The sequence below is a fragment of the Chiloscyllium plagiosum genome, chromosome 7, assembly GCF_004010195.1.
Source record: "Chiloscyllium plagiosum isolate BGI_BamShark_2017 chromosome 7, ASM401019v2, whole genome shotgun sequence".
NCBI classification, from domain to species: domain Eukaryota; kingdom Metazoa; phylum Chordata; class Chondrichthyes; order Orectolobiformes; family Hemiscylliidae; genus Chiloscyllium; species Chiloscyllium plagiosum.
This window is the reverse complement of record NC_057716.1, coordinates 101601385-101617699: the sequence shown is the minus strand read 5'-3', so window position 1 is coordinate 101617699 and position 16315 is coordinate 101601385.

Here is a 16315-nt window from a genome sequence, read left to right as displayed (position 1 = left end):
GGTGTAAAACCTGCACCCACACCTCCCCCCTCACCTCAGTCCCAGGCCCCAAAGGATCCATCCACATCCGGCAGAGATTTTCCTGCACATCCTGCACTGCGTCCGTTGCTCTCAACGTGGTCTCCTCTACACTGGGGAGACAGGATGCCAACGCGCAGAACATTTCAGAGAACATCTCTGAGACACACGCACCAAACAACTCCACCGCCCTGTGGCAGACCACTTCAACTCCCCCTCCCACTCCGCCAAGGACTCTTCAGATAAATGGGAGGGGAGGTTCTCCCCCTCACTGTACAAGGATCTCAGTGAGTCTCTCTCTCTCTCTCGCTGTCTCACTGCACCCCCCTGGTCATCTCCTCTGCCCTGGAGCTCTTCAAATCGCACTCTCAGCTACATTCCCCCCCCAGCCCCACCCCCCTCCCATTTATCTCACCACCCCCTCAGCTCACAGCCTCATTCCTGATTAATGGCTTTAGCCCGAAACGTCGATTTTCCTGCTCCTCGGATGCTGCCTGACCTGCTGCGCTTTTCCAGCACCACACACTCGCCTCTGATCTCCAGCATCTGCAGTCCTCACTTTCGCCCTGTTAGGACAGAGAGACCTAGTACATAATTCTTTGAAAGTTATGTCCCAGGTAGACAGGGTGATTAAGAAGGCATTTAGTGCACTTGCTTTCATTGCTCAGACCTTTGAGTACAGGAGTTGGGACGGTAAGTTGAGGCTGTACAGGATGTTGGTGAGGCCTCTCATGGTGAACTGTGCCCAGTGTTTGTCACCCTGCTATAGGAAAGACATTTATTAAACCGGAGAGAGTTCAGAAAAAGATTTGCCTGGATGTTGTTGGGAATGGAGAGGTTGTGACATAAAAACAGACTGGAAAAGCTGGGTCTTTTTTTTCACTTGAGAATAGGAGTGTGAAGAGTGGCCTTGTAGAGGTTTATTAAATCATGAGGGTTGAAACTTTATTGCTGGAACAGCACAGCAGGTCAGGCAGCATCCAGGGAACAGGAGATTCGACGTTTCGGGCACAGGCCCTTCTTCAGGAATTCCTGACCTGCTGTGCTGTTCCAGCAATGAAGTTTCAACTTTGATCTCCAGCATCTGCAGACCTCACTTTCTCCTCGAATAAATCATGAGGGGCATAGCTAAGGTGGATAAGCAAGAGTCTTTTCCCTGGGTTGGGGGAGTTCATTACTAGGGGGCATATATTTAAGGTGAGAGGAGAAAGATTTAAAAAGAACATGAGGGACAGCTCTTTTGCACAGAGAGTGGTTCATAGGAAATGATGGATGACAGTACAGTTACAAGACGTACGGATAAGTTCATGAATAGGAAAGGTTTGACGGGATAGGCCAAATGCAGACAGATGGGACTAGATTAGTTTGGGAACATGGTCAGAATGGACTAGTTGGAACGAAGGGTCTGTTTCCATGCTGAATGAATTGATCACTCAATAATTATGACATGTAAAGATTTGGTTGCAGAAGACAGATTGGCACCTACTCCAGGAGATGGATGATTACCAATATAACAAGGGTGGCTTGTGTGGGTACATTTAAGGGAAAGCTGGATACATGGATGGAAAGATGTACTGTTAGTGTCTGCTGAGTTAGGACAGGAAAAGACTTGTGGGAGAGCATAAACGCAGTCCAGCTAACATGGCCCAGATAGACCGAATGGCCTGGATCTGTGCTGTAAATAGTACAGCGCACACTGTACGTAAAAGAACATCTTTGCTCTTTGAAGGTAGAACAACAATGGCACAGAGAGAAAGAGAGAGAGAGAGAGAGAGAAATAAGGAGTGACAGTACAAGAAGGACAGAGTTGAAAGTAGCGGGTGCAGAGCAGACTGTATTCTGTGTCAAACCCAGGGCACAACAGGATCACAGGGCTTCAATGGAGCTGTGTAAGCCTAAGCAGAAACTCTGCCTGTCCCACAGAAAGAGCAAACAAGGCCCGCTCACCCTTCATTGTTGAGCGATAAACAACTGATGAGAGCCAATTACAGGCGTACACCCTATCTGCAGGCTGCTCCTGCAGTACTCACCTCCCAGCTGCTCCTGTGCCCTCAACCTTTACCCAGCCGTTGACCTCGCTCTCAGCAGGCACTGGGCTCAGGTACCAGCTGCTCGATCATGAGGAAGGATTTGAGTGATCCCAGGGGGGTGGGGGTGGGAGGTCTCACCATCAGTGCTTAGTGTCATCGTTTTCAATCAATCAGTGACAGAACAATTCCAGAATAAACTGCTTGCCTTTTACAAGCAGACCCAGGGTTTAATGCCACCAATAACCCATCCCATGAATAAAATAAATACTCCCAATATCTTTCTTAAAACAACAATTATTTCAGAACCTGTGTGTTGTTTGTGTTCTGATTAAAATTTGATTTGTTTTTAATTCATTCACGGGAGGAGGGCAGCACTGACTGGGCCAGCACTTATTACCCATCCCTAATTGCCCAAAGAGCAATTAGAGTCAGCCACAATGCTGTGGGTTTGGAGTGACATGTTGACCGGTCCAGGTAAGGATGGCAGTTTCCTTCCCTAAAGGGCCTTAGTGAGCCAGATGGGTTTTTCCGACAATTGACAATGGATTCATGGTCATCGTTGGACCCTTGATTCCAGATATTTGTTGAATTCAAATTCCACCATCTGCCATGGCGGGATTCAAGCCCAAGTCCTGCAGAACGTTATCTGGGTTTCTGCTTTAACAGTTGAGCAATAATATCATTAGACCATCACCTCCGCTTTAGCATTTCTGTTTCAGAAGGACAGAATTGAACAGCAGCAATGAGATATTAAGTGAGCACGAAGTATAAACTAGGCCACACTTAGAATACTGGGCACATCAGGCTATGGGAGCTAGTGCTGCCAAGTTGGACCAGTGTTGATTTACTTTAGTTTGACGGGACAGACTAGAGGGGCCAAAGGGTCTCTTCTGTACCAAACGATTCTTTGAATTCTCCATAATATAACCCAATATAACATTGTTCCCAAAGGTACGAAAAATCTTTATACAAAGATGGCTCCTAGAGTTAAATCTATCAAGAATGATTGAACAATCTTGCATTCTTTAAGAAATAGAGACCGGGGTTCAATTCCCGCCTCAGGCAACTGTCTGTGTAGAGTTTGCACATTCTCCCCGTGTCTGCATGGGTTTCCTCCGGGTGCTCCGGTTTCCTCCCACAGTCCAAAGATGTGCAGGTTAGGTGAATTGGCCATGCTAAATTGCCCGTAGTGTTAGGTGAAGGGGTAAATGTAGGGAAATGGGTCTGGGTGGGTTGCGCTTCGGAGGGTCGGTGTGGACTTGTTGGGCCGAAGGGCCTGTTTCCACACTGTAAGTAATCTAATCTAATCTAACCAAGTCTGATAGAAGATTACGAATGCGTTTTTTTGTGTTTTTTTTTACGTGTTTGGGAGTCACTAGCAAGATTTGTTGCCCATCCCTGGTTATCCTTGAATCGAGTGAGTTGCTCAATCATTTCAGAGAGCAGTCAAGTGTCAACCACATTGCTGTGGGTCTGGAGTCACATGGAGACCAGACCAGGTAAGGATGATGGAATTTGAATTCAAGGAGAAACAAGCTAGAATAAAGAGTCTAATGATGACCATGAAACCATTGCCAATTGTTGGAAAAATCCAGCTGGCTGACTAATGTCCTTTAGGGAAGGAATCCTTACCTGATCTGGCCTATATGTGGTTCCAGACCCACAGCAATGTGGTTGGGGCAACACAGTGGCTCTGTGGTTAGCACTACTGCCTCATAGCACAGGGACCTGGTTTTGAGTCCCACCTCAGACAGACTGTTTGTGTGGAGTTTGCACATTCTCCCCATGTCTGTGTGGGTTTCCTCCCATAGTCCAAAGAAGTGCAGGTTAGGTGAATTGGCCAAATTAAATTGCCCATAGTGTTCAGGGATGTGTGGGTTAGGTGCATTAGTCAGGGGTAATTGTAGAGTAATAGGGTAGGGGATTGGGTCTAGGTGGGTCGTTCTTTAGAGGGTCAGTGTGGACTTGTTGGGCCGAATGGCCTGTCTCCACACTGCAGGGATTCTGTGATTCCAGGTAATAACAAGCCTCTGAGCAGAACATTTCTCCTGTTCTTATCTTAAATCTATGTATTTTCTTTACCACCACTTCTGCTGCTGCTAACTTTATTTTTATTCATTCACGGACAAGTGGCAAGTAACATTCACGCCACACCAACTAATTTTGTCCCATTAATCCTGAGGCCCGATCCTTTTGCTACAGTCAGTGGTAACTGAACCTTATTTTTATTCATTCACGGACAGTGGCAAGTAACATTCACGCCACACCAACTAATTTTGTCCCTTAATCCTGAGGCCCGATCCTTTTGCTACAGTCAGTGGTAACTGAACCAGCTGCTTCTCATACGAGACCAGAACCAAAGTTGTACCCTTAATCTGTAAAGGTTCCCCAGTATAGGGTTTCAATCAAGCCGAGGTCTTGCGCAAACTTAAGGATTGGAGTCCAGAGCAAATTTTGGTAAAGTCTGATTCCACAATCACTGATACAGAACACTGGCATCAACCTCCATTAGAATTGGGTGACCATTTAACCAAACGTTTATTTTGATTGGTTCTGATTTGGATGTTGCTAAGCAACTTAACTGTTCCAAACCAGATGTAGGTGGACTTTCTAGGGTGTGCACTCCCCCGGATAGTGACCTATGAGTTCTCTTACTCAATTCAGGCCTAGTGGCCCTCTTTTCCTATTTCCAATCCGCACACCGGCAGCAACTACAATGGCTTAGATTAGATTAGATTACTTACAGTGTGGAAACAGGCCCTTCGGCCCAACAAGTCCACACCGCCCCGCCGAAGCGCAACCCACCCATACCCCTACATTTACCCCTTACCTAACACTACGGGCAATTTGGCATGGCCAATTCACCTGACCTGCACATCTTTGGATTGTGGGAGGAAACCAGAGCACCCGGAGGAAACCCACGCAGACACGGGGAGAACGTGCAAACTCCACACAGTCAGTCGCCTGAGGCGGGAATTGAACCCGGGTCTCTGGCGCTGTGAGGCAGCAGTGCTAACCACTGTGCCACCGTGCTACCCGCACGTGTCGGCCTGAATCCTAAATTTTAACTGAAGGTGGCCTGGCAAGTTGAAGCAGTTGTTGAGAAGGTTCATAAGATCTTTGGGTTTGTATGTAGAGGCATCGAGAATAAAAGCAAGGAAGGAATGCTACACTTCTACAAATCATTAGTCAGACTACATTTTGAGTATAGTGTTCAGTTCTGGGTACCTTATTTAAGGAATGGATGTTAAACCCCTGGAGACAGTTCAGAGAAGAGTTATGAGAATAATACCAGGAGTGAGGGATTTTAGATACAAAGAAAGATTAGAGAAGTTGGGATTTATTCTCCTTGGAGCAGAGAAGATTAAGAGGTGATCTTATTGAGGTGTTCAAAATGATGAACGGGTTTGACAGGGTAAAGAAAGATAGTCTGTTTCCACTAGTTGGTCTATCAGTAACTAGGGGGTTTCAAGATTGTCAGTAAGAGAGCTCAGAGCGAGATGAGGAGAAGCTTCTTTACTCAGAGAGTTGTTCAGATTTAGAATGCACTGCCTGGGAGAGTGGTAGAGGCAGATTCCACAGGAGGCTTCAAAAGAGAGCTGGAGATATATTTGAAAGGGGTGAAGTTAGAGAGCTATGGAGATAGACCTGAAAAGTGGGACTAGCTGGGTAGCTCTTTCGGGACATGGTACAGACATGATGGATCGATCGACCTCATTCTGTCCCATAAAAGTCAATGATTCTAATTTGTATCTCCAACACCTTCAGCATTTTCTGTTTGTATTTCTGATCTCCACCACTGATATTGGGAACGCTGGGTCATTTCTTTGTTCATCTTCTAAGCCTGAGTTACGTGCCAACCTCCTTCGCAACCTGTTTTTTTTTTAACAAGGCAAGTTTTCCAGATAATGGCATGATGCCAGAATTGCTTACCCTCAACTCAAAGATGACAGTTGAGAGCAAATTTCTTCAGGAGCATGCTTTTCTCTCGTCACCACTGAAATACCTCCACAGAGGCTGGTATCCCACCACCAAGTCACCATTTATTTGCACGGGGAGAGTCCTTGACACTGATCCAGCTGCCTCAGGGCCAGCTCGCAGAGTGAACAGGATGTCGGGCACTTCTGTTTCTCTTTTTCTTTTCTGTTTTTTTTTGCTTATTTTTCCCCTGCACCCATGTCGTGTGTGTGTAGGTGTCAGACACAGTGAAGAACAAGATTACTTTACAGTGTGGAAACAGGCCCTTCGGCCCAACAAGTCCACATCAACCCGCCGAAGCGCAAACCACCCATACCCCTACATTTACCCCTTACCTAACACTACGGACAATTTAGTATGGCCAATTCACCTGACCTGCACATCTTTGGCTGTGGGAGGAAACCGGAGCACCCGGAGGAAACCCACGCAGACACGGGGAGAATGTGCAAACTCCACACAGTCAGTCGCCTGAGGCGGGAATTGAACCCGGGTCTCTGGCACTGTGAGGCAGCAGCGCTAACCACTGTGCCACCGTGCCGCCCTAAGTGTGTAGATCTTTATTTATATTCCACCACCAGGAAGAAAGGAAATGCCTGAGTGACCAGTGACAAGCAATGCCCTTCTCGTCAAAGGGCTGTTTTGTTTTTATTCACTCATGGCATCGCTGGCTGGGTCAGCATTTAGAGTCATAGAGTCGTGGAGATGTACAGCATGGAAACACACCCTTCAGTCCAACTCGTCCATGCCGACCAAATATCCCAACCCAATCTAGTCCCACCTGCCACCACCCAGCCCGTGTCCATCCAAACCATTCCCATACATATACCCATCCAAACGCCTTTTAGATGTTGCAGTTGTACCAGCCTCCACCACTTCCTCTGGGAGCTCATTCCATACACGTACCACCCTTGTTGTCCATTCCTAATTGCTGTTCAGAAGGTGATGGTGATGAGCTGCCTTCTTGAACCACTAGGTTACAAACAAGGACTGCAGATGCTGGAAAGCAAAGTCTAGATTAGAGTGGTGCTGGAAAAGCACAGCAGGACAAGGCAGCATCCGCGGAGCAGGAAAACCTTGAACCACTGCATTGCTTGGGGTGTAGGGACACACACAGTGCTGTTAGGGAGGGAGTTCCTCGATTTACACCCAGTAACACCAAAGGAGTAATAATAAATTTCTGAGTCGGGATGGTGAGTAGCTTAGAAGGGAATTTTCAGGAAGTGGTGTTCCTATGTATCTGCTGCTCTTGTCCTTCCAGATGGAAGTGGTTAGGATTTGGAAGGTGCTGTCTAAGGAGCCTTGCTGCAGTGCAATCAGCAACCTTTTGCTTTCAATTTGTAATAAAATGTTGCCCTGAAGCCTTCAGCGTTTTCTGTTCATACACCCTCAGGCCCCTGTGTGCCCGCACCCCAACTGTATGACAAGGAGAAACCCGCAGTGCCCATTGACAGCACCCACACACGGCAGACATTCGCTGACAAAGAGAGAGCTCTCCTGTTGGATTTCAAATCTGCAACTCCCAAGGTGAGAGAACAGTGTGAATCCCACTGAATAATTGAGGAGATGCATGCATTTTTATAATGGATGCCTTAATTTATAATTTACAGTTCATGTGCGACAATCCATAAAAATGGATGTGAGAAACTAAAAGAGAAGTGTGAGGTTGCCTAACAATGCGTGAAGAGCCCTGACCTTCTGGAACACAGAATAACGAGTAGGTCATTCTGTCTCCTGAGCTGTTCCACCATTATGGCTGAACTTTATTTATTGGCCTTGGTTCTGTAACCCTGTCTTTACCAGCAGTAATCTTTCTATTAATTTTTTAAATTGTTCTTATAATTACACTGAGTATAAGAACAACGATAATTTTAATTCTTATTAAGTGGGCGTTGCATTTTGTTGCCCCTCTCTAGTTGCCCCTTGAGAAGCTGTTGGTGAGCTGCCATCTTGAACCGCTGCAGTCCATGTTGGGTGGGTGTACTGACAATGCCCTGAAGGAGGGAATTCCAGGATTTTGACCCAGTGACCCTGAAGGAACGTCAATGTATTTCCAAGTCAGGATGGGAACTTGCAGTTCCAATGTATAAGCTGCCCTTACCTTTCTTGGTGATCATGGGTTTAGGAGATTCTGTAAAAGGAGCGTTGCAGGATTTCTGTAGTGCACCTTATAGATGGTACACCCTGCTGCTACTGAGCTTTGGTGGGTGGAGGGAGTGGATGCTTGTGGATGTGCTGCTAATCAAGCAGGTTGCTTTGTCCTGGATGGTGATGGAAATGTGTTGCTGGAAAAGCGCAGCAGGTCAGGCAGCATCTAGGGAACAGGAGAATCGACGTTTCGGGCATTAGCCCTTCTTCAGGAAGGCCCGAAACGTCGATTCTCCTGTTCCCTAGATGCTGCCTGACCTGCTGCGCTTTTCCAGCAACACATTTCCATCTCTGATCTCCAGCATCTGCAGACCTCACTTTGTCCTGGATGGTGTCAAGCTTCTTGATGGAGCTGCCCCCATCCAGGCAAGTGGGGAGTATTCCATCACACTCCTGACTCATACCTTGCCGATGGTGGATAGGCTTTTGGGAGTTTGTCGCTGCAGTATTCCTGGCCTCTGACCTGCTGTTGTATCCCCTGTGTTTACAGGGTGAGTCCAGAACAGTTTCTGCCATCTCAGTTTCAATAATTTCAACCAACCCTTGTTAGTATCACCAGGTTTTGGGGAGAGAATTCCGGATTTTCTTGACCCTTTACAGCAGTCTCTGTATTTCAAATGACACATGTTGTCTATGAAACTCTACAGGGGGAGGTTGTGAAAAGTGCCATATAACTAGGTGCCCTCTAGTTTTTAACTCTGCAACCCTGGGGAAAACACATTTGCTATTCACCTCATGATTTTATAAACCTCTGTAAGGTCATTCCCCCCAACCTCTGACACTCCAGGGTAAAAAGTCCCAACCTATCCAGTCTCTCATTAAAACTCAAACCCCCTGGTAAATCTTTTCTGACCCGTCTCCAATTTAATAATATTCTTCCTGTAACTGTATACAGTACTCTAGAGGCAGTCTCACCAATGCCCTCTACAACTTCAACATGATGTCCCAACTCATATACTCAGTGATCTGAGCAATGAAGACAAGTGTGTTAAATGCCTTCTTCACCACCCAGTCTACCTGTGACACAACTCCCAATAAACTGTGTGTAACGATGCTTCTCCTTTCACGAGGTTATGTTGTCCTTGGTTTTTTGTTTCAGAACGGTTGTACAGTCACAGGTGCTGGGGTGTCCAGGTTTGAAGGGTTTTAGGGCCAATATGATTATAGCTAACAGATACTGCCTCATGAAAAAGGCTTTTAAGTTTTAGAAAAACTCCCTTACACAATGAAAGAGGAGTGGCCAGTTCTCCCAGCTCAGCTTCCCTCTGGTTTGGTTTGAGAAGTCAGTCAGTTTTGAGGCTGCTGGTCCAAGAGACAGCTCCACGGAAGAAGGTGTTCCATGCTGAATCTCTCTGCCATCTCTTTCTCTCCTGGAAGACCCTGTGTTTGATTTTATCTTTTGTGCCAAGGGGTGTTTATGGGGATTGTTGCAAGTATCTGGTACAGCATCATTAAGTTGGGATAGTCTGTTGGGTTTTCGGAGAGGTTAAGTTATTATACATTCTGTTCTCTTTTATTTGCGTTTCATTCAGTAATCTTGCAAATAATTTCATGTTTTAAACTAAGTGGTTGGACCAGCTGCATCTCTCCAGGAATACCCATTCTACACCTGCCTAAAACAACTAACAAACTTAGGGTGCTGGTTACTTCCTTGAAATGCTTTGAAGGGGCTTGGCCTGGTCCATAACACTGTATTTGAATCCCTAGGTCTCTCTGTCCTACAACACTCCCCAGGACCCTACTATTTAATGCGAAAGTCCTGCCTTTCTTCATCTTACCAAAATGAAACACCTTGCATTTATCTGAATTAAACTCCATTTGCCATTTCTTGGCCCATTGGCCCAGTTGATTAAGACCTCTTTGTAATCTTAGGTAGCCTCCCTCATTGTCTACTCTACCAGCAAGTTTGGTGTCTTCTGCAAACTTACCAACCATGCTTCTGAGATGAATCGTCGTAAGTTGTGGTTCCCTTGTTCAAAAAGGGGAGTAGGGATAGCCCTAGTAACTATAGGCCGGTGAGTCTCAAGTTGGGTCAGTCCTTAATCTTCTAAGCTTGAAGTAATTTACACTGCGTCTTCACAACCTGTATGGTTGTTATTCACTCATGGGATGCAGGCATGGCTGGCACTGCCAGTATTTACTACCCACCCCTAATTGCACTTGAACTTAATGGCTGCTTTGGCCATTTCGTAGAGGAGTTAAAACCCAACCACCTCATTGAGGGTCTGGAGAAACATGAAGACCATTATGAAGTAAGGACAGCCCCAAAGGGATGTTAGTGGACTCCATGGGTTTTCATGACAATCAACAGTGGCCATGATTAGCCGTGCCTATTTAATAAGAATAATAATTATCATTGTTCTTCGAATCATCATGGTCACCATTAGACTGGCTTTCAACTCCAGATGATTTATTGCATTTGGATTCACCGTTCACCATATCGCCAGAAATTAAGCCTGGAGAGCTGCATTACTCATCAAGTGACATTAGTTAACGAGTCACAGAAATATACAGCATGGAAACAGATCTTTTAGTCCAACTCGTCCATGCTGACCACATATCCTGACTTGACCTAAACAATACCATTTGTAACATTTGGCCCATACTCTTCTAAACCGTTCCTATTCATATACCCATCCAGATGCTTTTTAAATGTTGCAATTGTACCAGCCTCCAGCACTTTCTCTGGCAGCTCATTCCATACACATACCACCACTACTCCTTGGGTCCCTTTTAAATCTTTCCCTTCTCACTTTAAATCTATGCCTTCTACTTTTGGACTCCCCCAACTAAAGGAGAAGACCTTGTCTATTCACCTTTCCATGCCCCTCATGATCTTATAGACCTCTACAAAATCACCTCTCAGCCTCTGAAGTTCAAGGGAAAGCAGCCCCAGACTCTTCAGCCTCTCACTATAGCCTCCAACCCTGGCAACATCGTTGTAAATCTTTTCTGAATCCTTTCAAGTTTCACAACATCCCTCCTACAGCAGTTACTTGCGCAATTCTTGTGTATGTTTAAGGCTGAGATGGATGGATTCTTGATCATTCGGGGAATCAATGGTTGTGGGGAAAGGACGAGAAAGTGGATGTGAAGAATATCAGGTCAGCCATGATCCTATTGAATGGTGAAGCTGGCTCAAGGGGCCGAATGGCCTACTCCTCTTCCAATTTCTTATGGTCTGATCATTCCGGGGAACCTGCTCTGTGAGAAAGGAAGGTTATCCTACATCAAGCAGAGAAATCTAAGCGGAGGTATAATGAAGAGGTTAAAATTGTGAAGGATTCCACTTGAGTAAATGTTGCAAAAGCTGGAATAGTTTTGGTCCCTTTATCAAAGGGACAATATATTGGCATTGAAGACAGTTCAGGGAAGGTTCATGAGGCTGATGCTCATATGGAAGTACTGTCTCTTGGTTTAATGAGAATACCTACAGTGTGGAAACAGGTCTTTTGGCCCAGCATGGCATAAGTGAGGCCTGCAGATGCTGGAGATCAGAGTCTAGATTAGAGTGGTGCTGGAAAAGCACAGCAGGTCAGGCAGCATCCGAGGTGCAGGAAAATCGACAATTCAGGCAAAAGCCCGGCATCTTCCGCCTTGGGACCATCCAACCACATCAACATCAACTTCACTAGTTTCCAAATCTCCACTCCCCCCACCTCACCCTAGACTCCACCCTCTAAATTGACACTGCCCTCTTGAACTGTCCTACCTGTCCATCTTCCTTCCCACCTATCTGCTCTACCTTGCACATTGACTTATCACCATCACACCCTACCTCCATCCACCTACCTTCCCCCAGCCTCACCTCCATCCTTATATTTATCTCTCAGCCCCCTTCCTGATGAAGGGTTTATGCCTGAAACGTCAACTCTCCTGCTCCTCGGATGCTGCTTGACCCACTGTGCTTTTCCAATGCCACTCTTCGCGACTCTGTATTTCTCTTTTGTTCCTTTGTTCTGTACACAATCTAGGCTGAGCAAGCCAACATGAAAATTCTGCATTTTCAGAATCTGAAAGGGGCATTAGAAATGGGCAACAGAGCCAGTGCAGGCACGATGGGCTGAATGGCCCCCTTCAGTGCTGTAACAGGCCTGTGATTATGTGAAATATTTGGCTGGTAGGGCAGTAACTGAAGAGAGAGAGAGAGTCAGTGTGACAGGTCAATGGAGATCAACAGAACTATTGTCAGAAGCTCTGTCTCAGTAATTGGAGGCAGTGTTTATGATGTGAGCTGGAATATTGTTGACTTATCCAACAGGCTGTTGCGCATGTTAGGAGGTTTTTCCACATATTTCAGCCAACATCTATCCTTAATGAAACCGTGTAACTGGACACTGTTGTGTATAGACTCTTAATGGTGGACCGTTTTTCAAACAAACTCCATGTTTGTGTTTCTTTGCTGAAGTTTGGAACACTGCCTTGCTGAACAACTTATTCTGAGGGCCATGATTTGAAGATGCCGGTGCTGGACTGGGGTGTACAAAGTTAAAAATCACACAACACCAGGTTATAGTCCAACAGGTTTAATTGGAAGCACACTAGCTTTCGGAGCGACGCTCCTTCATCAGGTGATCAGGAGCGTCGCTCCAAAAGCTAGTGTGCTTCCAATTAAACCTGTTGGACTATAACCTGGTGTTGTGTGATTTTTAACTTTATTCTGAGGGTGTAAGTGTCTCAGCTGGCTTTTATCGTCCATCCCTAACTGCCCCTCCTGAAGGAGCTGCCTTCTGGACCCGCTGCAGTGCATTTGGTGTAGGGACACCCACAATGCTGTTCAAAAGGGGTTACTAGAATTTAACCCAGCGACAGTGAAGAAACAATGATATATTTCCAAATCAGGATGATGAATGGCTTGGAGGGGAACTTGCAAGGGGTGGTGTTCCCACGTATCTGCTGCCCTGGTCCTTCTAGATGGAAGTGGTTGTGGGTTTGGAAGGTGCTGTCTTGAGAAACTGTTGAAAGGTGTTTTGGAGATGGCACACACTCTTGCCAGCAGTCCACCCAGCACTGGTAGTTCTTCTATAATGCGCTGGTTGCGTTCTTGTACAACTCCACATTAAAGAAAAATCGCGCTGTAGAAGCAGCGCTTAAAGTGTTGATGAGGTAATCGCCTTGCAGCCAACACACCTTTAAAAAGTTTACACTTTAGAAAGGGTGTCCCCCATTGCATTACAGCGAATTCGTGCTAATGAAGCACGCGTTACAGCAGAACGACCCAATGAAGAAGGGCTTATGCCCGAAACGTCGATTCTCCTGTTCCCTGGATGCTGCCTGACCTGCTGCGCTTTTCCAGCAACACATTTTCAGCTCTGATCTCCAGCATCTGCAGACTTCACTTTCTCCTAGAACTGAACTGAGCCCAGCAAACAGAAGTGAGCAGTTGGAAGTGATCAGTAGCTGAGTGACTTGACCTTTTGACCCCAGCGATTCAGGAGTCGAATTTTTTCTTCTGCTTGAGCTACTGACCTGAGGCGTTGGAACGTTTTCACGTTGCCTGTCTTCATTTTTTTTTTAATGCAGAGCTGAGACAGGAACAATTTAATTGAAGCTTTCATTAAACAAGTGCCCCAGGGTCTCGCGAGAGCCCCTGCTGTTAGCTGTGGTTTGATGTAGCTGTCTTGTGAGGTTCATGGTTCAAGCTCCATTTTAGAAATTGGAGGACAAAGTCTAAACTAATAAGATGAAGGGGTCCCCTTGAATTGGCACCGCACCCATTTGCTTCAACCCTCCCTCCTTCCACACAAACGCACAGTGGCACGAGAGTGCACCATCAACAGGATACAGGCACAGTAACTCAGATAGGCTCGTCCAACAGCACTTCCTTATGTCTGGGGCCTCTATCATCTCGAAGGGCAAGGGCAGCAAAGAAGATTTGCAAGGATGTTGCCTGAGCTAGAGGGAGAGGTTGGCCAGGACAGGACTTTATTCCTTGGAACGTAGGAGAATGAGGGGTGACCTTATTGAGGTGCATAAAAACATGAGGGACATAGACAGGATCAGTGCATTTGGTCTTGTTCCCAGGGATGCGGAATTGAAAACTAGTGGGTATAGGTTTAAGGTAAGAAAAGATTTAAGAAGGACCTGAGGGGTTATCGAATGGGCTACCAGAGGAAGTGGTTGAGGTTGGTACAGTAGCACCATTTTAAAAATATTTGGATAGGTACGTGGATGGGAAGGGTTGAGAGGCTTATGGACCAAATGTAGGCAATTGGAACTAGCTGAGTGGGCACTATGGTCAGCATGGACCAGTTTGGGCCAAAGGACCTGTTTCTATGCTACATTACTCTTTGACTCTATGACTCTAAATACCTGTGAGTTCCCCTCTAAGCTACTCACCATCCTGACTTGGAAACGTATCACCACTGTTGCTGGGTAAAAATCCTGGAATTCCCTCCTTCAGGGCATTGAGGGTCAACCTACAGACATGGACTGCAGCGGTTTGAGAAGAGAACTCCCCACCACCTTCTCAAGGGGCAACTAGGGACGGGCAAGTAACGATGGCTCAGCCCTCGATGCCCACATCCCGTAGACAATAAAGTAACATATTAGCAACGTCGGGGAGCTGAACGAGAAAAGTCACGAACAAACAGTTCTTTGTTTGAAACTCAAATTATTCCCACGAGGCTAATTCCAAGACAAATGCTACTTAAACCACAACAAGGGGAGAGTTTCTGTTTGGAAACCTCATTAGAGCCTCCCTGTACCTTTACATCAGTTGGGGTGGTAGAGCTGGAAATGACACACATTTTTCACATGCTGTTTACAATCCACATGAAAGTCATCTTTTCTCACATGATTGTTATTAAGTGCTTAATTAGTTGTATCATTTTGTTGGGGATGTGTGCTGCCGCTCTGAGGCTATACAAAAATTCCTATCATTCCCTTTCAACAGTCGTACAAAGTAACCTCAAGTGCAGGAACATTCCTGGAATAATTATGAGTTGATTTCTCTTTGAAAGGATATCTTCCTGCTGTCGGTGTACTTTGTTTTCTGCTCATAGGTGGGCACAGACAGATACACCTCCATTCGCCTGCTCCCCTGCTGCATGTGTTCTAACTTGGAATCAGGAAAACAGAGGCTTGACCCTCAGGGTTACTGAGCTTTGCAAAGTGTTCCAATCCACAGAGGGGATTGCCCCTTGCTGTGATGAATTCATCGCGAGTAGCGCACACAGGGTCTGGTTCAAGTAGCAACAGCTAATGAGAAGACCACAGCTGGCTGCAACACTGTTACACATTAAGTACATCGACTTTCACGGTCCAATCTTGAGGTCACACAATATTGTGTCCTAACTTGCAGCAAATCCTATTCGGCCGCACCATTTCCCCCACACCAGCTGGGGTGACTATGAAGGACTCTCCTTGTCCACCTCTCCCCTTGCCTGACGTGTGACAGCTTTCAGTCGCCTCTCTCCAGAGAGAGAGCAGCCCTATGGTCTGATAGGACTATGGCAACTTGACTAAGCAGCATTAGCTTCTGGTAAGGAAACCTCTTAACTCTGCACTCAATGAGATTGGCCTGCTCAGTCTCTATAAGGTTTCTCTTAAGGTTAATTTGCAAATTGAGTCAGCAGTCAGGAAATTGAAGGGATTGAGGTTCGCAAGGAGGACGTGTTAACAATTCTGCAAAATGTGAAAATGGGTAAGTCCCCTGGGCTGGATGGGATTTATCCTCAGATTCTCTGGGAAGCCAGGGAGGAGATTGCAGAGCCTTTGGCTTTGATATTTATGTCATCATTGTCGACAGGAATAGTGTCAGAGACTGGAGGATAGCAAATGTTGTTGCCTTGTTCAAGTAGGGGAGTAGAGACAACCTTGGTAATTATAGACCAGTTGTGGATAAAGTGTTGGAAACGGTTGTAGGAGATAGGATTTATAATCATCTAGAGAGGAATAAGTTGATTAGGGATAGTCAGCATGGTTTTGTGAAGGGTAGGTCATGCCTCACAAACCTTATTGAATTCTTTGAAACGGTGACCAAACAGGTGGATGAGGTAAAAACAATGACTGCAGATGCTGGAACCCAGATTCTGGATTAGTGGTGTTGGAAAAGCACAGCAGTTCAGGCAGCATCCGAGGAGCAGGAAAATCAACGTTTCAGGCAAAAGCCCTTCATCAGGAATACAGGCAGAGAGCCTGAA